The 24,303-nt window shown below is 42.5% G+C and overlaps 1 long non-coding RNA gene across 1 annotated transcript; it reads left to right on the top strand.

The window, feature by feature from the left end:
• Positions 1 to 21,446: 21,446 nt before the first annotated feature.
• LOC123724142 (uncharacterized) lies at positions 21,447 to 23,371 on the top strand. The gene is made up of 3 exons (XR_006756827.1): positions 21,447 to 21,610; positions 22,807 to 22,863; positions 22,991 to 23,371. It is a non-coding gene; the product is annotated as an uncharacterized lncRNA (long non-coding RNA).
• Positions 23,372 to 24,303: the final 932 nt, after the last annotated feature.

Here is a 24,303-nt window from a genome sequence, read left to right as displayed (position 1 = left end):
GGTCTACATGGACAAGTTCTGGCCTGGTTTAGATCTTATCTGTCAGAAAGATATCAATTTGTCTCTGTGGATGGTTTGTCCTCTGACAAATCAACTGTAAGTTTCGGTGTTCCTCAAGGTTCCGTTTTAGGACCACTATTGTTTTCACTATATATTTTACCTCTTGGTGATGTCATATGAGAAACATAATTTTAACTTTCACTGCTACATTTTGATGAAACAAGGTGAAGCCCCAAAATTGCCCTTCCTGGAAGCCTGTGTTTCAGACATAAGGAAGTGGATGGCGGCAAAACAAACAGATCTTCTGTTGGATCTGACAATTAATCTTGATGGTTGTACAGTCGTCTCAAATAAAACTGTGAAGGACCTTGGCATTACTCTGGACCCTGATCTCTCTTTTGATGAAAATATCAAGAATATTTCAAGGACAACTTTTTTCCATCATTGCAAAAATCAGAAACTTTCTGTCCAAAAATGATGCAAAAAAGTTAATCCATGCTTTTGTCACATCTAGATTAGACTACAGCAATGCTCTACTTTCCGGCTACCCGGATAAAGCACTAAATAAACTTCAGTTAGTGCTAAATACGGCTGCTAGAGTCTTGAATAGAACACAAAAATGTGATCATATTACTCCAGTGCTAGCCTCTCTATTATTTTTCTTTAATTTTTTTTTTTAGCTAGCCTCTATGGGCTAGCTACGTAACAGCCACTGCCAGCCTGTGGCGCGATTTTCAAAACCTTAAAAATCCTATTACTTCAATTTCTCAAACATATGACTATTTTACACCCATTTAAAGACAAGACTCTCGTTAATCTAACCACACTGTCCGATTTCAAAAAGGCTTTACAACGAAAGCAAAACATTAGATTATGTCAGCAGAGTACCAAGCCAGAAATAATCAGACACCCATTTTTCAAGCCAGCATATAATGTCACCAAAACCCAGAAGACAGCTAAATGCAGCACTCACCTTTGATGATCTTCATCAGATGACAACCCTAGGACATTATGTTATACAATACATGCATGTTTTGTTCAATCAAGTTCATATTTATATCAAAAACCAGCTTTTTACATTAGCATGTGACGTTCAGAACTAGCATACCTAGCAAACTAGCAAACTTCCGGGGAATTCGCTAATATTTTACTAAATTACTCATGATAAACGTTCACAAAAAGCATAACAATTATTTTAAGAATTATAGATACAGACCTCCTCTATGCACTCGATATGTCCGATTTTAAAATAGCTTTTTGGTGAAAGCACATTTTGCAATATTCTAAGTACATAGCCCAGGCATCACGGGCTCGCTATTTAGACACCCGGCAAGTTTAGCACTCACCATAATCATATTTACTATTATAAAAGTTTGATTACCTTTTGTTGTCTTCGTCAGAATGCACACCCAGGACTGCTACTTCAATAACAAATGTTGGTTTGGTCCAAAATAATCCATCGTTATATCCGAATAGCGGCGTTTTGTTCGTATGCGTTCCAGACACTATCCGAAATAGTAAAGAAGTGTCGCGCCCATGGCGCAATTCGTGACAATAAAATTCTAAATATTCCATTACCGTACTTCGAAGCATGTCAACCGCTGTTTAAAATCAATTTTTACGACACTTTTCTCGTAGAAAGCGATAATATTCCGACAGGGAATCTCCTTTTCGGCAAACAGAGGAAAAAATCCCAAAGGCGGGGGCGGTCGGGGTCACGCGCGATAAGGCCAGTGTCCCTTGATCGGCCACTTGAGAAAGGCGATAATGTGTTTCAGCCTGGGGCTGGAATGACGACATTCTGTTTTTTCCCGGGCTCTGAGCGCCTATGGACGACGTGGGAAGTGTCACGTTAGAGCAGAGATCCTTAGTAAATGATAGAGATGGAAAAGAAGTTCAAGAAATGGTCAGACAGCCCACTTCCTGTAAAGGAATCTCTCAGGTTTTGACCTGCCATTTGAGTTCTGTTATACTCACAGACACCATTCAAACAGTTTTAGAAAATTTAGGGTGTTTTCTATCCATATGTAATAAGTATATGCATATTCTAGTTACTGGGTAGGAGTGGTAACCAGATTAAATCGGGTATGTTTTTTATCCAGCCGTGTCAATACTGCCCCCTAGCCCTAACAGGCTAGGCAAATCAGTTAATTAAGAACAAATTCTCATTTACAATAATGGCCAACCGGGGAGCAGTGGGTTAACTGCCTTGTTCAAGGAGAGAATGACAGATTATTACGTTGTCAGCTCGCAGATTCAATCCAGCAACCTTTCAGTTACTGGCCTAACACTCTGACCACCTGGCTACCTGCCACTCCAGTATTTATGCTGCAATAATTTGGGCTAGGGTCAGTCTGTTATGTCTGGAGTATTTATCCTGTCTTATCCAGTGTCCTGTGTGAATTTATGTATGCTCCCTCTAATTCTCTCTCTTTACATTGGCTTAAAGTAAAGTCTAGGCCTGATTTCAAGGTTTAACCGCTAACCTACAAAGCATTACATGGGCTTGCTCCTACCTATCTCTACGAGTTGGTCCTGCCTTACATACCTACATGTACACTAGGTCCTAAGACACAGGCCTCATTATTGTCCCTAGAATTTCTAAGCAAACAGCTGGAGTCAGGGCTTTCTCCTATAGAGCTCCATTGTTATGGAACGGTCTGCCTATCCATGTGACAGACCTTTAAGTCTTTATTGAAGACTCATCTCTTCAGTAGGTCCTATGATTGAGTGTAGTCTGGCCCGGTGGTGCGAAGTTGACTGGAAAGGCACTGGAGCGACGAATTGCTCTTGCTGTCTCTGCCTGGCCGGTTCCCCTCTGTCCAACGAGATTCTTTGCCTCTAGCCTTATTACGGGTGCTGAGTCATTGCCTTGCTGGTGCTCTTCCATCCCGTCCCTAGGAGGTGTGCGTCACTTGAGTGGGTTGAGTCACTGACGTGATCTTCCTGTCCGGGTTTGGCGCCCCCCTCGGGTTCGTGCCATGGGGAAATCTTCGTAGGCTATACTCAGCCTTGCCTCAGGGTGGTAAGTTGGTGGTTTTAAGATATCCCTCTAGTGGTGTGGGGGCTGTGCTTTGGCAAATTGGGTGGGGTTATATCCTGCCTGGTTGGCCCTGTCCGGGGGTATCGTGGGACGGGGCCACAGTGTCTCCCGACTCCTCCTGTCTCAGCCTCCAGTATTTATGCTGCAATAGTTTGTGTCAGGGGGCTAGGGTCAGTCTGTTTTGTCTGAAGTATTTCTCCTGTCTTATCCAGTGTCCTGTGTGAATTTATGTATGCTCCCTCTAATTCTCTTTCTCTCTCCCTCCCCTCCCAGAGGACCTGAGCCCTAGGACCATGCCTCAGGACTACCTGGCCTGATGACTCCTTGCAGTCCACCTGGTCGTGCTGCTGCTCCAGTTTCAACTGTTCTGCCTGCGGCTATGGAACCCTGACCTGTTCACCGGATGTGCTACCTTGTCCCAGACCTGCTGTTTTCGACTCTCTCTCTACCGCACCTGCTGTCTCTAACTCTGAATGCTTGGCTATGAAAAGCCAACTGACATTTACTACTGAGGTATGGACCTGTTGCACCCTCTACAACCACTGTGATTATTATTATTATTTGACCCTGCTGGTCATCTATGAACATTTGAACATTTTGGCCATGTACTGTTATAATCTCAACCCGGCACAGCCAGATGAGGACTGCTCACCCCTCAGAGCCTGGTTCCTCTCTAGGTTTCTTCCTAGGTTCCTGCCACCGTGCTTATACATCTGCATTACTTGCTGTTTGAGGTTTAAGGCTGGGTTTCTGTACAGCACTTTGTGATATCGGCTGATGTAAAAAGGGCTTTATAAATACATTTGATTGATTGATGTTCCCATGACGTGCAAGCAATGTTTCCAAGAGACCATTCCCTCAATATCAAATAGAACTTATCTCGAATGTGGTTACCATGTTCTCAGCACTTAAGATAGTCATGTTCTAGACACGTCTCATGGGAATGTAGGAAAAACATCAATGTATCCATTTTTCTGAGGGGTATTAGAATATTCCATTAACATCCCACCAAACATATACAGAACATAGCTGCCATATTCTCAGAATATAAGATATTAATGTCCTAGACACATTCCATGGTAATGTTGAAAGAAGATTGATTGGTCCCCAAATTGTTTTATTACACATCACATTCAAGATTTATTCTGAACAGGGCCTAATACTGGCCCGTAAGCACATGCTCAAGAGAAGTCACTTATTGTGACAGTGGTAAGGGTGCTCGTCATTAGCGGTCTGGGTTTGAGACATGCCAGGGGAGACATCCTTCTCTCAAATTCTTAGCAATATAAGTTATTATTGCCGTTTCGAATTGCATTTATCAGACATTTAAATTGTTTATATGGGCATTTTGAGATCAATGTTAACTTAGCAGAGTTTACATTTAACTGAAATGTTGTTCTCTTTCTCCTCAATGAAATCAAAATAATGGGAGCATTTCCACAAGGTAAAGGTTAAGTAGGTTAACAACACAGCTGCCAGCTTTCTGTGATTTTTGGCTTTGCAATAACCTATTGGAAATGTGTTAGTTTATAGCATGAATTCCGTGAGACAAGGCTTTAAAATATATACACTACCGGTCAAAAGTTTTAGAACACCTACTCATTCAAGGGTTTTTCTTTATTTGAACTATTTTCTACATTGTAGAATAATAGTGAAGACATCAAATCTATGAAAAAAAACACATATGGATTTATATAGTAACCAAAAATGTGTAAACAAATCAAAATATATTTTATTTTTGAGATTCTTCAAATAGCCACCCTTTGCCTTGATGACAGCTTTGCATACTCTTGGCATTCTCTCAACCAGCTTCACCTGGAATGCTTTTCCAACAATCTTGAAGGAATTCCCACATATGCTGGGCACTTTTTCCTTCAGTCTGCGGACCGATTCATCCCAAATCATCTCAATTGGGTTGAGGTCGGGTGATTGTGGAGGCCAGGTCATCAGATGCAGCACTTCATCACCCTCCTTCTTGGTAAAATAGCCCTTACACAGCTAGGAGGTACAGTGGGGGAAAAAAGTATTTGATCCCCTGCTGATTTTGTACGTTTGCCCACTTACAAAGAAATGGTGGCAAAACCCTTGCTGGCAATCACAGAGGTCAGACGTTTCTTGTAGTTGGCCACCAGGTTTGCACACATCTCAGGAGGGATTTTGTCCCACACCTCTTTGCAGATCTTCTCCAAGTCATTAAGGTTTCAAGGCTGACGTTTGGCAACTCGAACCTTCAGCTCCCTCCACAGATTTTCTATGGGATTAAGGTCTGGAGACTGGAGGGTAGTAAAGACTGCAGGGTAGTAAAATCATGAGCTGTGATTATGGCAAATTTTTTAGCTCGCTAGCTAGCTACATGTCTTAACAAAATACTCCACTATGCACGTATCCATTTTGGGTGCGTTTGTAAATTCAGTCTGGCCGTTTACTCTTATTTCAGAGCACTCTCGTCTGAGTGTGCCAGAGCACTTAATAACTGACGAATATATGAAAGCTCAACACCAGTTGAATTTGGCCGATGTCAGGAAACATTAGCAAAAAAACGGAATTCAATTGTTGCCAGGAGCACAGTTACAGTCTCCAATGCTCTGGATAACATGAAAACAGCCTAACCAGCTCTGCTAAGGCGAGTAAAATGATAGAGTGGGGTGTTCTCTCATTATATGTCTGGAAGTAGCTAGCAAGTTAGCCAATTTTAGCCAGTTAGCTCCGGTTTCTTGACTGCCGTTGTGAGGTCAGAATGTTCGGATCAACCCTACTCATCGGCATGAGCGTCCAGTGTGCGCTCCTGAACGCTCCGAGAACAGGCAATCTGACAGCACAGTTCCAGTCACCAACTCTCTGGATAACATAACAGCCTAACCAGCTCTGCTAAAGGCAAGTAATGTTCAGTGAGCTGTTCTCTCATTTGTGTCTGGAAGTAGCTAGCAAGTTAGCTTGGGTGCTTTACTGCTATTACTTTTTTTAAAGTATTACGAAGAAAACAAATACAAAACAGAAATATACAAACAAGAGTACATAAACCTAACAGACAGGGGTATTACATATCGAGATACATGTTCAATTTGTTAAGGTTTTATGGTACGTATTGCTTTTTTGTTTTTACACTTACTGATCATTTCTAAATAATATTTCAATTCTATCTTAAACAATGTGAAGAGGGGTTTGTTCTCCGCCCACGTCTTTTATGGATAAAGAATCTGCCGTGAAAAATAAAGAAATTAACAATGAAAGTTAAATCAGGGTCCATATAATTGGGATGAAAATAAAACATAATATCAGTCTCTCAGATTAACTTTAATAGTTGTTTCTTTTAAAATAAAGTATTCTAACTCACTCCAAAATCTTTTGACATAAGAACAGTCCTAAAATAAATGGTCAGAGAGTCTCTGGGTCACAACCACAAAATACGCATTTGTTATCAATAGCTATTTTGAATCTGTGTATAATAAAGGTCTTTACAGGGGTGATTGACTGCTGCTGTTGGTACAGAATGCTTGGATCAAATCTTAGAGATGGGTGGGGCTAAAGCTTAAAAGGGGGTGAACGATGCTGAATGGGTGTAGACAAAGAAGGGCTCTCCAGTAGTAGTACCAAAACATTCAAAGGCCATTTTCTCAAAAGTTTACAAGTTTATCAACTTTCAAAGCAAAATAACTTTCCCATTGTTCCTCAAATGCAGCGTATTATAAACAATTTTGAGTCTCCACTTTTATCCAATGTAAAAAACACAATTTCAAATTGTGTTGCAGTACATAAAACCGATTTGAGCCGGTCGGTCACAAATTAAGTTCAATCAATTGAATTTACCACAGGTGGACTCCAATCAAGTTGTAGAAACACCTCATTGATGATCAATGGTAACAGGATGCACCTGAACTCAATTTTGAGTCTCATTCAAAGGGTCTAAATACTTATGCAAAGAAAGTATTTCTGTTTTTAATTTTTAATACATTTGCAATCTTTTTAAAAACCCATTTTTACTTTGTCATTATGGGCTGTTGTGTGTAGATTGATGAGGATTTGTTTTATTTAATCTATTTTAAAATAAGGCTGTAACGTAACAAAATGTGGAAAAAGTCAAGGGGTCTGAATACTTTCCAAATGGACTGTAGATAAATATGTTATGTTTGCAGAGAGGGTAGCTATGACAAAAACACTCTTATGTCATTCCCAGATTTCCCTCTTCTGCAGGGCCAAGAGGACCTGGGCTTGATGTCCGTGATCCTCCACAGAGGCGAGGGTGAGATGGCTCACACTAGCATCCAGCCGCATTCTGCCCGTCCATGAGGCTGTTCATAAAGTAGCTACGGATTGTATGCCAGATAATGTGATATTACTAAAGATTTTTGGTGTCCATTGTTGGGCGTTACAGGTTTGCCTATACAAAACGTTGCCATATATTTTTTAAGTAAACTGCTATTGGTAATACTATATTCGTTCTCGTTTCGGCCAAACATATATCTTCTAAAATGTCAGTGTCCAGTTGCAGGTGGTATGTTTGAATTTAGAAATTGCTCTGTTATTGAAATAAATAAATGTTTTGCGCCATGAAGTTATCCAACAATGTAAACACTGCCATCTTGTCTATTTCAAATCTTCTCTCATTGACCAAGACAGGTCATCATGACATGCAGCACTTTGGGGTGGATCCACCTGTCTCAGTATATGAGAGAAGATTTGAAATAGACAAGATGGTGGTGTACACATGGATTACTTCATGGAGCAAAACATTTATTTATTTGAATAACAGAGCACTTTCTCAATTAAAACATACCCCTTGCAACTGGACACTGACATAGTATTTTAGTTCTATAATAGTTCTATGTTTTTTAATTGGCAGTAAATGAGGCTGTATGCACTGTTTTGCTGCTAGACAAAGCTTCGCTGTTGGTTTTGGGACTGTCTTGGTACTCTGATTTTGGGACAGCTTTAAGTAGGCCCTAACAGTTTGTGGGTACTGTTTGTCACTGTTTTAATACAATAATGTATTGTTTAGTGTTGTGTTATGTTGTGTAGTGGCTTTGCTGGCATGCATGTAAAACATTTTTGGGGAGTTTGCCCCACCAAGATAAACATGCTAAAATCACCACTGGTCGGGTTTCCAGGCAAAGACATGGTAGGCTATAAGATAGCTTGCCCATAGTGCCAAAGCTCTGAAAGTTTCATCCTCAGATTTGTCTCCTTAACAGGATTTCTAAAGTCTTACGGAGGACTTGAGACAGACACCTTGCAAATTCCAAAGAAAAAATAACTGCGGTGCTTGGATCCAGTTGGTTAAACTAGTCAAGGAGGTGGAAGAAAATCCCACAATCCCTTGCTCTACCTCCCTCTGCGCTGAACATCCACACCTGCTCTCATACATCAAACAGATACAATATCAGTGGTCTTCCTCTGAGGCCTTTTCAAGGTGCAGTGGAGGTCTTAAACCATGTGCCAATCCATCCTTTCCCTCAGCACAGGGTCAACCAGTGCACCCACCCACCACAACGAGGTAGGAGGGTCCCTCTTCTCACCCTTTCACTCGCTGCAAATACATGGCTGCCTCATTTTCAACCAATAAAGCACATGGGGCCTGAGAGCTCAACCAAGCAGCTTGAACCACTGACTATGGGGCCTGAGAGCTCAACCAAGCAGCTTGAACCACTGACTATGGGGCCTGAGAGCTCAACCAAGCAGCTTGAACCACTGACTATGGGGCCTGAGAGCTCAACCAAGCAGCTTGAACCACTGACTATGGGGCCTGAGAGCTCAACCAAGCAGCTTGAACCACTGACTATGGGGCCTGAGAGCTCAACCAAGCAGCTTGAACCACTGACTATGGGGCCTGAGAGCTCAACCAAGCAGCTTGAACCACTGACTATGGGGCCTGAGATCTCAACCAAGCAGCTTGAACCACTGACTATGGGGCCTGAGATCTCAAGCAAGCAGCTTGAACCACTGACTACGTTTTGTGAAGCATGACTACTACGCCCAACAAATGCTGAGCCCAAAGCTGATGGAGGATATGTATATGAATGGCTTATCTTTTACAATCCTATCATAATCTAGGGTTCATTCGGAAGTTTTACAGATAGTTACCATAGTGTACGGGCAAGAGATGTTACAGTTTGTGCAGCTGTCATTACTAACAGTCGTTGCAAGAGTGCAGATTGCTGCAGTGTGGAAACATATTCAAAAATAAATCTGTGAGTCTCTGAAAGCCGACAGCAGCAAGCAGTTCATGTACCCAATAAACCTGAAAAAACTGACTATAATTCGATGCAGACACTGTCCAAAAGTACTCCACCACAGAGTAGAGGTGGACTCATTGTATCAATAAAATGCAAAATAATCCCTTGACTGTGCCTCTCAGCAATCCTATAAGCCCCTGTGTTCTGTGCATGCACAATATTTAGCCTTTACGATGATGAGACTGACACTACGGGAATGAATAGCACTGAACAAGTACCATCAGAGTGAGCAAGATAAGGAGGAAGGAAGGAAGAGATTTACAGAGAGAGAAGATGAGAGCAGAGGGTGATCAGAGGAGGACAGTTTAGAGGCGTTAAGCAGAAATATAGCACATGGAACCAGAGGAAAAAGGAGAGAGTGCGAGAAGGGGAGGTAGGGTGTAGAGAGAGAGGGCTGGAGATGGATGGAGTGAGAAGCATGACTTGCACAGTGAAAGGTTTTGACAGCACAAAGGGCGAGAGAGTGAGTGATTCGACGAGAAAGAGACTTGCATAGAGAGCTTGAGAGGAGATGAGAGGAGAGAAGGAAAGTAGAGGGAGAAGGAAGGCGGTGCGGTGAAAGATGACATGTAGACCCTAGACAGATTATGGGGGGGGGGGGACAAAGGACAGTTTGGAAGTTGCAGATAAGCAATTAAACATCCTGAACAGACAAGCGGTTGCATTCAAGAAGGGGTATATTCATGAGGTGGTATGCTGCTATGATTTCAGGGTATTAAAATAAGTAAGCTTTATTGCATTGATTATTGGTGTGATTGTTTGTAATATGTAAATTATATTATATCACCTTTCTAAATAAACATGTGCAGTATAAAGAGCAAACATATCCCTTGTCAGCATTCTCTCTTTCTTTCTCTCTCTCAATTCAATTCAAAGGGCTTTATTGTCATGGGAAACATATATTTACATTGCCAAAGCAAATGGCATAGACAATAAACAAAAGGGAAATAAACAAGGGATGTGTGTAAACATTACACTCAATAAAGTTTTAAAAGAATATGGCTGTGGTCTTAGGGTCGTTGTCCTGTTGAAAGGTGAACCTTCGCCCCAGTCTGAGTTCCTGAGCGCTCTGGAGCAGGTTTTTATCAAGGATCTCTCTGTACTTTGCTCAGTTCATCTTTCCCTCGATCCAGACTAGTCTCCCAGTCCCTGCCGCTGAAAAACATCCCCACAGCATGATGCTGCCACCACCATGCTTCACTGTAGGGGTGGTGCCAGGTTTCCTCCAGACGTGACGCTTGGCATTCAGGCCAAAGAGTTCAACCTTTGTTTCATTAGACCAGAGAATCTTGTTTCTCATGTTCTGAGAGTCCTTTAGATGCCTTTTGGCAAACTCCAAGCGGGCTGGCATGTGCCTTTTACTGAGGAGTGGCTTTTGTCTGGCCACTCTACCATAAATGACAGATTGTTATTCAGGAATCTTCTCCCATCTCCATAGAGGAACTCTGGAACTCTGTCAGGGTGACCATCGGGTACTTTGTCGTCACCCCGACCAAGGCCCTTCTCCCCCGATTGCTCAGTTTGGCCGTGCTGCCAGCTCTAGGAAGAGTATTGGTGTTTCCAAACTTCTTCCATTTAAGAATGATGGAGGCCACTGTGTTCTTGGGGACCTTCAATGATGCAGAATTTATTTGGTACCCTTCCCCAAATCAGCCCCTCAACACAATCCTGTCTCGGAGCTCTACGTACAATTCCTTTGACCTCATGGCTTGGTTATTGCTCTGACATGCATTGTCAACTGTGGGACCTCATATAGACAGATGTGTGTCTTTCCAAATCATGTCCAATCAATTGAAATTACCACATGTGGACTCCAATCAAGTTGTAGAAACTTCTCAAGGATGATGAATGGAAACAGGATGCACCGGAGCTCAATTTCCAGTCTCATACCAAAGGGTCTGAATACTTACGTAAATAAGGTATTTCTGTTGTTTTATTTTAATATATATGCAAAAATGTCTAAAAACCTGTTTTTGCTTTGTCATTATGGGGTATTGTGTGTAGGTTGATGAGGGAAAAAAATATTTAATTAATTTTAGAATAAGGTGGTAACATAACAAAATGTGGAAAAAGTCAAGGTGTCTGAGTACTTTCCAAATGCACAGTAGTCAAGGATTTTCTTAATTTTGGGTCATTCGGTGCTCAGTTATTCTGCCACTGTGTACTCTATGTTTAGGGCCAGATAGCATTCCAAAATGCTCTGTTTTTTTGGATTGATTTTTTTCAACTGAGTCAAAAATACTGATTAAAAATATAAACGCAACATGTAAAGTGTTGGTCCCATGTTTTATGAGCTGAAGTAAAAGATTACATTGACATTTACATTTAAGTCATTTAGCAGACGCTCTTATCCAGAGCGACTTACAAATTGGTGCATTCACCTTATGATATCCAGTGGAACAACCACTTTACAATAGTGCATCTAAATCTTTTAAGGGGGGGGGTTTAGAAGGATTACTTTATCCTATCCCAGGTATTCCTTAAAGAGGTGGGGTTTCAGGTGTCTCCGGAAGGTGGTGATTGACTCCACTGTCCTGGCGTCGTGAGGGAGCTTGTTCCACCATTGGGGTGCCAGAGCAGCGAACAGTTTTGACTGGGCTGAGCGGGAACTGTGCTTCCTCAGAGGTAGGGAGGCGAGCAGGCCAGAGGTGGATGAATGCAGTGCCCTAGTTTGGGTGTAGGGCCTGATCAGAGCCTGAAGGTACGGAGGTGCCGTTCCCCTCACAGCTCCGTAGGCAAGCACCATGGTCTTGTAGCGGATGCGAGCTTCAACTGGAAGCCAGTGGAGAGAGCGGAGGAGCGGGGTGACGTGAGAGAACTTGGGAAGGTTGAACACCAGACGGGCTGCGGCGTTCTGGATGAGTTGTAGGGGTTTAATGGCACAGGCAGGGAGCCCAGCCAACAGCGAGTTGCAGTAATCCAGACGGGAGATGACAAGTGCCTGGATTAGGACCTGCGTTCCGCTTCCTGTGTGAGGCAGGGTCTTACTCTGCGAATGTTGTAGAGCATGAACCTACAGGATCGGGTCACCGCCTTGATGTTAGTGGAGAACGACAGGGTGTTGTCCAGGGTCACGCCAAGGTTCTTAGCACTCTGGGAGGAGGACACAAGGGAGTTGTCAACCGTGATGGCGAGATCATGGAACGGGCAGTCCTTCCCCGGGAGGAAGAGCAGCTCCGTCTTGCCGAGGTTCAGCTTGAGGTGGTGATCCGTCATCCACACTGATATGTCTGCCAGACATGCAGAGATGCGATTCGCCACCTGGTTATCAGAAGGGGGAAAGGAGAAGATTAATTGTGTGTCGTCTGCATAGCAATGATAGGAGAGACCATGTGAGGATATGACAGAGCCAAGTGACTTGGTGTATAGCGAGAATAGGAGAGGGCCTAGAACAGAGCCCTGGGGGACACCAGTGGTGAGAGCACGTGGTGCGGAGAAAGATTCTCGCCACGCCACCTGGTAGGAGCGACCTGTCAGGTAGGACGCAATCCAAGCGTGGGCCGCGCCGGAGATACCCAACTCGGAGAGGGTGGAGAGGAGGATCTGATGGTTCACAGTATCAAAGGCAGCAGATAGGTCTAGAAGGATGAGAGCAGAGGAGAGAGAGTTAGCTTTAGCAGTGCGGAGAGCCTCCATGACACAGAGAAGAGCAGTCTCAGTTGAGTGACCAGTCTTGAAACCTGACTGATTTGGATCAAGAAGGTCATTCTGAGAGAGATAGCAGGAGAGCTGGCCAAGGACGGCACGTTCAAGTTTTGGAGAGAAAAGAAAGAAGGGATACTGGTCTGTAGTTGTTGACATCGGAGGGATCGATTGTAGGTTTTTTCAGAAGGGGTGCAACACTCGCTCTCTTGAAGACGGAAGGGACATAGCCAGCGGTCAAGGATGAGTTGATGAGCGAGGTGAGGTAAGGGAGAAGGTCTCCGGAAATGGTCTGGAGAAGAGAGGAGGGGATAGGGTCAAGTGGGCAGGTTGTTGGGCGGCCGGCCGTCACAAGACGCGAGATTTCATCTGGAGAGAGAGGGGAGAAAGAGGTCAAAGCACAGGGTAGGGCAGTGTGAGCAGGACCAGCAGTGTCGTTTGACTTAGCAAACGAGGATCGGATGTCGTCAACCTTCTTTTCAAAATGGTTGACGAAGTCATCCGCAGAGAGGGAGGAGGGGGGAGGGGGAGGAGGATTCAGGAGGGAGGAGAATGTGGCAAAGAGCTTCCTAGGGTTAGAGGCAGATGCTTGGAATTTAGACTGGTAGAAAGTGGCTTTAGCAGCAGAGACAGACGAGGAAAATGTAGAGAGGAGGGAGTGAAAGGATGCCAGGTCTGCAGGGAGGCGAGTTTTCCTCCATTTCCGCTCGGCTGCCCGGAGCCCTTTTCTGTGAGCTCGCAGGGAGTCGTCGAGCCACGGAGCAGGAGGGGAGGACCGAGCCGGCCTGGAGGATAGGGGACAGAGAAAATCAAAGGATGCAGAAAGGGAGGAGAGGAGGGTTGAGGAGGCAGAATCAGGAGATAGGTTGGAGAAGGTTTGAGCAGAGGGAAGAGATGATAGGATGGAAGAGGAGAGAGTAGCGGGAGAGAGGTTGGGACAGCGCAATACCATCCGAGTAGGGGCAGAGTGAGAAGTGTTGGATGAGAGCGAGAGGGAAAAGGATACGAGGTAGTGGTCGGAGACTTGGAGGGGAGTTGCAATGAGATTAGTGGAAGAACAGCATCTAGTAAAGATGAGGTCAAGCGTATTGCCTGCCTTGTGAGTAGGGGGGGAAGGTGAGAGGGTGAGGTCAAAAGAGGAGAGGAGTGGAAAGAGGGAGGCAGAGAGGAATGAGTCAAAGGTAGACGTGGGGAGGTTAAAGTCACCCAGAACTGTGAGAGGTGAGCCATCCTCAGGAAAGGAACTTATCAAGGCGTCAAACTCATTGATGAACTCTCCAAGGGAACCTGGAGGGCGATAAATGATAAGGATGTTAATTAACCTCTTACATCTAGACGTATCGCTAGCGGAACACCTGCTCCAATATCCAATGATAGGCGTGGCGCGAATTACAAATTCCTCAAAAATACAAAAACTTCAATTTTTCAAACATATGACTATTTCACAGCATTTTAAAGACAAGACTCTCCTTTATCTAACCACACTGTCCGATTTCAAAAAGGCTTTACAGCGAAAGCAAAACATTAGATTATGTCAGCAGAGTACCAAGCCAGAAATAATCAAACACCCATTTTTCAAGCTAGCATATAATGTCACAAAAACCCAGAAGATAGCTAAATGCAGCACTAACCTTTGATGATCTTCATCAGATGACACACCTAGGACATTATGTTATACAATACATGCATGTTTTGTTCAATCAAGTTCATATTTATATCAAAAAACAGCTTTTTACATTAGCATGTGACGTTCAGAACTAGCATACCCCCCGCAAACTTCCGGGGAATTTGCTAACAATTTACTAAATTACTCACGATAAACGTTCACAAAAAGCATAACAATTATTTTAAGAATTATAGATACAGAACTCCTCTATGCACTCGATATGTCCAATTTTAAAATAGCTTTTTGGTGAAAGCACATTTTGCAATATTCTAAGTACATAGCCCAGCCATCACGGGCTAGCTATTTAGACACCCGGCAAGTTTAGCCTTCACCAAAATCAGATTTACTATTATAAAAGTTTGATTACCTTTTGTTGTCTTCGTCAGAATGCACTCCCAGGACTGCTACTTCAATAACAAATGTTGGTTTGGTCCAAAATAATCCATCGTTATATCCGAATAGCGGCATTTTGTTCATGCGTCCCAGACGAAATGGTAAATCAGGGTCTCGCGCATGGCGCAATTCGTGACAAAAAAATTCTAAATATTCCATTACCGTACTTCGAAGCATGTCAACCGCTGTTTAAAATCAATTTTTATGCAATTTATCTCGTAAAAAAGCGATAATATTCCGACCGGGAATCTCCTTTTCGGCAAACAGAGGAAAAATCACAAAGACGGGGGGCGGCCAGGGCACGCGCCTAAGCCCACAGTCCCTTGATCGGCCACTTGAGAAAGGCGATAATGTGTTTCAGCCTGGGGCTGGGATGACGACGTTCAGGTTTTTCCCGGGCTCTGAGCGCCCATGGAAGACGTAGGAAGTGTCACGTTAGAGCAGAGATCCTTTGTAAAAGATAGAGATGGCAAAGAAGTTCAAGAAATGGTCAGACAGGCCACTTCCTGTAAAGGAATCTCTCAGGTTTTGACCTGCCATTTGAGTTCTGTTATACTCACAGACACCATTCAAACAGTTTTAGAAACTTTGGAGTGTTTTCTATCCAAAGCCAATAATTATATGCATATTCTAGTTACTGGGCAGGAGTAGTAACCAGATTAAATCGGGTACGTTTTTTATCCAGCCGTGAAAATACTGCCCCCTAGCCATAACAGGTTAAGCTTGAAAGGGCTGGTAACTGTGACAGCATGGAATTCAAATGAGGAGATGGACAGATGGGTCAGGGGAGAAAGAGAGAATGTCCACTTGGGAGAGATGAGGATTCCAGTGCCACCACCCCGCTGGCCAGATGCTCTCGGGGTATGCGAGAACACGTGGGCAGACGAGGAGAGAGCAGTAGGAGTAGCAGTGTTATCTGTGGTAATCCATGTTTCCGTCAGCGCCAGGAAGTCGAGGGACTGGATGGTGGCATAGGCTGAGATGAACTCAGCCTTGTTGGCCGCAGACCGGCAGTTCCAGAGGCTGCCGGAGACCTGGAACTCCACGTGGGTCGTGCGCGCTGGGACCATCAGGTTAGAGTGGCAGCGGCCACGCGGTGTGAAGCGTTTGTATGGCCTGTGCAGAGGGGAGAGAACAGGGATAGACAGACACATAGTTGACAAGCTACAGAAGAGGCTACGCTAATGCAAAGGAGATTGGAATGACAAGTGGACTACACGTCTCGAATGTTCAGAAAGTTAAGCTTACGTTGCAAAAATCTTATTGACAAATGACGAAAATGATACAGTACTGCTGGCTGGTGAAGTAGGCTAGCTAGCAGTGGCTGCGTTGTTGACTTTGTTTGAACGTGTAGCTGGCTAGGTAACCTCGATAGTTTCAGTACTACACCTCTAGCTAACATAGCACTAATCAAGACGTTCCTTTGTAATGTATTTAGTTTCTACAATGCTGCTCGTCGGTGATAGTTGGCTAGGTTTGGAAAAATGGCGTCGCGGGGGACGAAAATAACTGGCTAGCTAACCTCGATAATTACTCTAAACTACACAATTATCAAGCTATGACAAAGACAACTATGTAGCTAGCTAGTGCACTAGTCAAATCGTTCCGTTGTAATGTATTAGTTTCTACAGCGCTGCTAGTCGGTAACGGTTGGCTAGCTAGCAGTGGGTTTGATGATGACTAGGTGTGTTGACTAAGTCTGGAGTCTGGACAACGGCGTCGCGGTGCGGCTGGCTAGCTAACCTTGATAATTACTCTAAACTACACAATTATCTTAGATACAAAGACAGCAAAGACAACTATGTACTAGCTAACACTACACTAATCAAGTCGTTCCGTTGTAATGTTGTAATGTAATAGTTTCTACAGTGCTGCTAGTCGGTAGAAGTTGGCTAGTTGGCTAGCTAGCAGTGTTGACTACGTTAGGAGGACGAAAATAGCTGGCTAGCTAACCTCGATAATTACTCTAATTACTCTAATTACTCTAAACTACACAATTATCTTTGATACAAAGACGGCTATGTAGCTAGCTAAGAAAAATTGCTCAGATCAAACAAATCAAACCAATGTAATGTAATGAAATGTAATATTACCTGTGGAGCGAAGCGAAGTGCGACTACTCGCTCCAAACCGGAAGTCTCAGTCAGAGACTTCCAAAGATCCCAGAAATGTTCAATATGCATAAAAAGCTTATTTCCTTCTCTCAAATTTTGTGCAGAAATGTGTTTACATCCCTGTTATTGAGCATTTCTCCTTTGCCAAGATAATCCATCCACCTGACATGTGTGGCATATCAAGAAGCTGATTAAACAGCATAATCATTACACAGGTGCACCTTGTGCTGGGGACAATAAAAGGCCACTCTATACGTGCTGTTTTGACACAAAACATGTGTCAAGTTTTGAGGGAGTGTGCAATTGGCATGCTGGTAGCAGGAATGTCCACCAGAGCTGTTGCCAGAGAATGGAATGTTATTTTCTCTACCATAAGCCGCCTCCATCGTTTTAGAAAATTTGGCAGTACGTCCAACCGTCCTCACAACTGCAGCCACATGTAACCACGCCAGTGCAGGACCTCCAGCACATCTGGCTCCACATCCTGTGGGATTGTCTGAGACCAGCCACCTGGACAGCTGATGAAACTGAGAAGTATTTCTGTCTGTAATAAAGCCATTTTGTGGGGAAAAACCTGTTCTGATAGGCTGGCCCTGGCTCCCCAGTGGGTGGTCCTGGCTGCCATTTGTGTGGGCCTATGCCCTCTCAAGCCCACCATGACTGCACCCCTGACCAATCATGTGAAATCCATAGATTAGGTCCAGCAGGATGAAGCCGGGTGCTGCAGACTGTTCTAGTGCCCCTGCCAATTCATTGATGTCGAGGAGGGTGGAGCTCAAGCTCCATTCCTGTCTCACCCCACGGCCCTTTGGAAAGAAATATGTGTGTTTTTAACTGCACACTTGTTGTTTCTGTATATTGATTTTATAATGTCATATGTTTTTTCCCCCAACACCGCTTTCCATCAATTTGCATTGTAGACCCTCATGCCAAATTTTGTGAAAAGCTTTTTTGAAATCAACAAAGCATAAGAAGACTTTTGTTTTGTTAATTTGTCAATTAGTGTCACGGTCTGTTGTATGGTATTTTGGTAGAAAGACAATTTGACATTTGCTCAGGACATTGTTTTCACTGGGGAAATATTGAAGTATGCTGTTGATGATAGTGCAGATGATTTTTCCAAGATTGCTGTTGACGCAGATTCCACTATAATTATTGGGGTCATAATTGTCTCCACTTTTGTGGATTGGAGTGATCAGACCTTGGTTCCAAATATTGGGGATGATGCCAGAACTGAGGATAATGTTGAAGAGTTAAAGAACAGCCAATTTGAATTTTTGGCATGTATTTTTTTTGTACACCATCAACACCACAGGCCTTTTTGTATAGGAGGGTTTGTATTTTGTCCTGTACTCATTCAATGTAATTGGAGAATCCAGTGAGTTCTGGTAGTATTTAATAGTGATTCTAAGTTTTGTAAATTATCAACTATATGTTTTTGCTCTTGGTTCTGTGTTGTGACCGAAAAGGTTGGAGAAGTGGTTTATCCATACAGTACATCTCCATTTGTTTTTGTTTTGTATGTTCCAAACTCCTAAAAGCTGGTAAGCTGGTGATCTGTATCCTTGATGCCAACCCTGTGCCCATTACAAGCCAGGATCCAATCTTACCCTGATGCTATGCTTAGAGACATATGGTCAAACTAGGACATGGATTAATGGTAACATGATGAAATGGGATGGGCCCGAGGTGCGGCTCCTCTCTCCTATCTCCAAATGTGGCGTATCTCAGATTTTATGAGTGTGTGTGGTCTCATGGAATATTCATGAGATGATTAAAGGAAAGCGTACACGTTCTTGATTAATTATTAACAAATCGTCGGCACACATTGTGGAGCTCCTCTGTTTTTGACCTCCCAGAGGAGTTTGATATAATACCAGACTGACATCTAGTGGAGTTAAATCAGCATCACGCGGCCAGTGTGGGGAAGAATTTCCTGTGATGGACAAATACAATACCTCTGATGACCACATCAGTTAATTTCCTGATTATGCTTTTATTCAAGGTTCATGATTCAGATGTACATTTTTCTTCGTGGTTGCTTATATGCTGTGTCATGTCCGTTTTATCTCGTTGTTTTTCTGTGTCTACCTGGTAATGAATTGACCAGTTGGTGTCTTTGGTGTAACGGAAGACACTCACCTGTTTAGCAATTTACAGATTCCATCTTTGATGTTTGATTAAAATGCTAGAATGGAACAAGCATAGGCCTACTCTGAGGGATTTAGGTTTTGCACCTGCTCTGTCCCATACCTACCTGCTCAGAGTATCTTCAATTAGTTCATTCAAATAGAGTTTATGATGGAGAGAGCTTTGATCTACTCCTGTGGGGTGTACATGATGAGCCCCATCCATCATAGTCAGAGAAGAGGACAGTCCTACTCTCACCTGAGGCAGACACTGGAACACCAACATGGGTATATTAATTAGTGCATACCGTAGTGAAACGTTTCGCAACAGACTTTTTTTTTGCAACGAAAACAAGGGTTTCTATTGGACAAATTCAGGTAGGTCACTCCCCGTTTCATTACGTTTGCTTTTATTTGCTTCCGTTCGGTTCCTAGTGAATACACCACAGATATGTGGAACAGAGAGCCAAAGGGGATGCTGCATCTCCATGGCAACAGCAGCTCTACGTCACCTCCTCATAGACAGAGGGCACTAGAGGCTAATCTACAGTCTGCAGAAAGAGGCACAGCTGGGACATTTCGTTTGAATGAGAATATTACTGAAGGAACTATACATGGTCAGGACATATTACTGCTTTTGTATCCTTCCAACTGGGACATAAAAGATGTCTATAACAGCCTTTAAAATGCCCATGAACTGCTGTCAAACTTCTCAGAAGACTGAGAACACACAATGTGGTTTAGTCAGTGGGTGTTCTGGGGAAGGGGAAACTTTTTAGAGAATTAAAGATAATTACTTGACATATTGGAAAGAATTAACAAAAAAACTGAGCAAACTAGAATGCTATTTGGCCCTAAACAGAGAGTACACAGTGGCAGAATACCTGACCACTGTGACTGACCCAAACTTAAGGAAAGCCTTGACTATGTACAGACTCAGTGAGCATAGCCTTGCTGTTGAGAAAGGCCACCGTAGGCAGACCTGGCTCTCAAGAGAAGACAAGCTATGTGCACACTGCCCACAAAATGAGGTGGAAACTGAGCTGCACTTCCTAACATCCTGCCAAATGTATGACCATATTAGAGACACATATTTCCCGCAGATTACACATATCCACAAAGAACTCGAAAACAAACCCACTTTTGATAAACTCCCATATCTGCTGAGTGAAATACCACAGTGTGCCATCACAGCGGCAAGATTTGTGACCTGTTGCCACAAGAAAAGGGCAACCAGTAAAGAACGAACACCATTGTAAATACAACCCATATTTACGTTTATTTATTTTCCCTTTTGTACTTTAACCGTTTGCATATCGTTACAACACTGTATATATACATCGTATGACATTTGAAATGTCTTTATTCTTTTGGATCTGCTGTGAGTGTAATGTTTACTGTTCATTTGTATTGTTTATTTCACTTTTGTATATTATCTACTTCACTTGCTTTGGCAATGTTAACATATGTTTCCCATGCCAGTGAAGTGCCTTGAATCGAATTGAATTGAGAGAAAGAGAGGGGGGTGGAGAGAGAGAATTCTGACAAGTAATATGTTCTCTTTTTGAATTTCCTACATAGTACACGTGATCTAATGTATATAATGTATATAGAAAGAGAAAGTGAGTATGTATGTGGGTCAGTCAGAAGAAAAAGGAAGATTGATTAAAAAGAAGCAGAAAGTAAAGTCGTATTTCAGACAAAACAGATGCATCTTGAAACCATTTATTCATGACGCTCTAAGAGGATGTGAGAAAGTAGAACTATTTTAGTTACAGTGGCGAGTAAAGGTTTCCACTGTGTGTTTTTGTCCATGACATGTATTACTTTTAAGGAAAATGTCATGTTTTCTTCTTCTATCAAATGGGATAAAAGGAACCTTAGTCACACATTAATAAATATGTGTAACTAAATAGTAGTCCAGACTATGCTCACTAAATATCTCACAGGTTTATCAAGAGAGTCTCACCACAAAAAGCAGATGTGGCTTTCGCAGCTCTTTCATGATGGCATGCATGTGTTTTCCGTCGTACTGAAAAAAGGACACATCTGAGACACTTTCTGTAGGTGTGTGTTTTTCTTCTTCTTCTTTCCTGAAACGAAAGAGCTCTGTTGACCACAGCCAGACATGCTAAACTGCCTCCCCCCCGTCCACCCCCGTCCCCCCCGTCCCCGTCCCCGTCCCCCCTCCGTCCCACCTACACACACATACGCACAGTTCAGGGAAGGCGAACCACCAGTATCTTGCTGTAACTTGTTGAATCTCGTAGCTGTACGCATTTCCATTGTGACAAAGTGAAGAGGCTCCTTGGCCAAAGAGACCAGGGTGGACTTCATTTAAAAGCCAAAAACAGAGAAACAAATATGTAATCCATTAGAGAGGCCTACTATAGGTAAGACAATGGTAATGTTAAAATGTTTTAAAAAAAGGAGCATTATTGAAAGTGTTGGTCACCCAAGAATATGGAAATATAATGGTTGGCACATTGGCAGCATGGCTCATCTATCTGTGAAGGAGATATACTGTACGTATATGATAGGCAGACTAGTGCAAATTACATTTTGAATCATTGTGTACATTTGCTGTTGTATACAAGTTGTATTCAGCTGTGGTAATAGTCTAAATGAAGAGTTCATTTACGAAACGATATATCCACAACTTTTATAAATTGTGGGGTTTTTTTGTCAGAAATTATTGCCTATGGGCACATTCATGGTTGTGTAATATATTACTGTTCTCAGATGTTTTATTCATAGATTTTAGATGTGTATCATACATACTACCGTTCAAAAGTTTTGGGTCACTTAGAAATGTCCTTGTTTTTGAAAGAAAAGCACATGTTTTGTCCTTTAAAATAACATCAAATTGATCAGAAATACAGTGCAGACATTGTTAATGTTGTAAATGACTATTGTTGCTGGAAACGGCCGATTTTTTTATGGAATATCTACATGGGCGTACGGAGGCCCATTATCAGCAACCGTCATTCCTGTGTTCCAATGGCACGCTGTGTTAGCTAACCCAAGTTTATAATTTTAAAAGGCTAATTGATCATTAGAAAACCCTTTGTAGCACACAGCGTTGTACGAGATCTTCAATTTCTTGGCAATTTCTCGCATGGAATAGCCTTCAAATTAGTAAAATGTCAAATGGAAATGTTTTACATACATTTTATAGCACTTTTTAAATATTGATGTCACAAATGTAGAATTTGTAATTTTTTTTATTAAAAATGTAGTTATTTGTTACATTTGACAGTGTCAAACCTAGCAGTACTACTTATTTCTCTGAGAGTGAGACGGATATATAGCAATTTGCAATTAAAAACATGATTATTTGTATTTCTGAAATTAAACCAGTGACAGATTTTCAACAAATACATGTCTGTCATTTAACAAACCCATGCCATGTTTAGATAATGAAAAAACACACCAATATCTTTCAGAATTTCTTTATACAATAAAAGCTAATTTACCAACATTTCTGAACATGGATGTATTCCATTTTGGAATGAATCTCTTGAAATGTATTCACGTTTAGTGAAACATGAGATATAATGAAAGTACTCTTTGTTTGTTTCTTTTGTAGAGCACAAATATTGTCAAGCAATGGGGAAGACCACATTGAGAACCTTAATTGTCTGTGGTGAGCAAGTTTTTATGCATGTGTGTGAATCTTGAATTGTAGTATCACTCTTATGTACCTAAAACGAAATACATGTGCGTGTGTGTGTGTGTGTGTGTGTGTGTGTGTGTGTGTGTGTGTTTTTTAGTATCCACAGTGTATAGTGCTTTAGGTTGTGTAGTGACAGGCCCAGACCAGGAGGTTCCTGTGGGCTCTAATGTCCGACTGCCCTGCAACCTCACTCAGTGTTTCAAAAGTCTGGGACATCACAAAATCAGTGTGGAGTGGGAGTTCACTGACAAGGTAATCCCCTCAAAATATTTAATGTCACAACAAATGTAGCATTTAGGATTGCTGCAGTAATATTATGTTTTCTAAAAAGTGACATACAGTTGAAGTCGGAATTTTACATACACTTAGGTTGTTGTCATTAAAACTTGTTTTTCAACCACTCCACAAATGTCTTGTTAACAGACTATAATTTTGGCAAGTCGGTTAGGACATCTACTTTGTGCATGACACAAGTCATTTTCCCAACAATTGTTTACAGACAGATTATTTCACTTATAATTCAATGTATCACAATTCCAGTGGGTCAGAAGTTTACATGTTTACATGACTGTGCCTTTAAACAGATTGGAAAATTCCAGAAAATTATGTAATGGCTTTAGAAGCTTCTGATAGGCTAATTGACATCATTTGAGTCAATTGGAGGTGTACCTGTGGATGTATTTTGAGGCCTACCTTCAAACTCAGTGCCTCTTTGCTTGACATCTTGGGAAAATCAAAAGAAATCAGCCAAGATCTCTTTTTTTTTTTTTTACCTCCACAAGTCTGGTTCAGCCTTGGGAGCAATTTCCAAACGCCTGAAGGTACCACGTTCATCTGTACAAACAATAGTACGCAAGTATGAACACCATGGGACCATGCAGCCATCATACCGCTCAGGAAGGAGACGCCTTCTGTCTCCTAGAGATGAACGTACTTTAGTGCGAAAAGTGCAGATCAATCCCAGAACAACAGCAAAGGACCTTGTGAAAATGCTGGAGGGAACAGGTACAAAAGTATCTATATCCACAGTAAAACGAGTCCTATGTCGACATAACCTGAAAGGCCGCTCAGCAAGGAAGACTAAAATGAAGAAGCCACTGCTCCAAAACCGCCATAAAAAAAGCCAGACTACGGTTTGAAACTGCACATGGGGACAAAGATTGTACTTTTTGGAGAAATGTCCTCTGGTCTGACGAAACAAAAATAGACCTGTTTGGCCATAATGACCATCGTTATGTTTGGAGGAAAAAAGGGGAGGCTTGCAAGCCGAAGAACACCATCCCAACCATGAAGCACGGGGGTGGCAGCATCATTTTGTGGGGGTGCTTTGCTGCAGGAGGGACTGGTGCACTTCACAAAATAGATGGCATCATGAGGAGAGAAAATTACGTGGATATATTGAAGCAACAT

The sequence above is a fragment of the Salmo salar genome, chromosome ssa09 (assembly GCF_905237065.1).
Source record: "Salmo salar chromosome ssa09, Ssal_v3.1, whole genome shotgun sequence".
In the NCBI taxonomy this organism is placed as follows: domain Eukaryota; kingdom Metazoa; phylum Chordata; class Actinopteri; order Salmoniformes; family Salmonidae; genus Salmo; species Salmo salar.
This window is presented reverse-complemented; position numbering and strand designations above follow the sequence as displayed.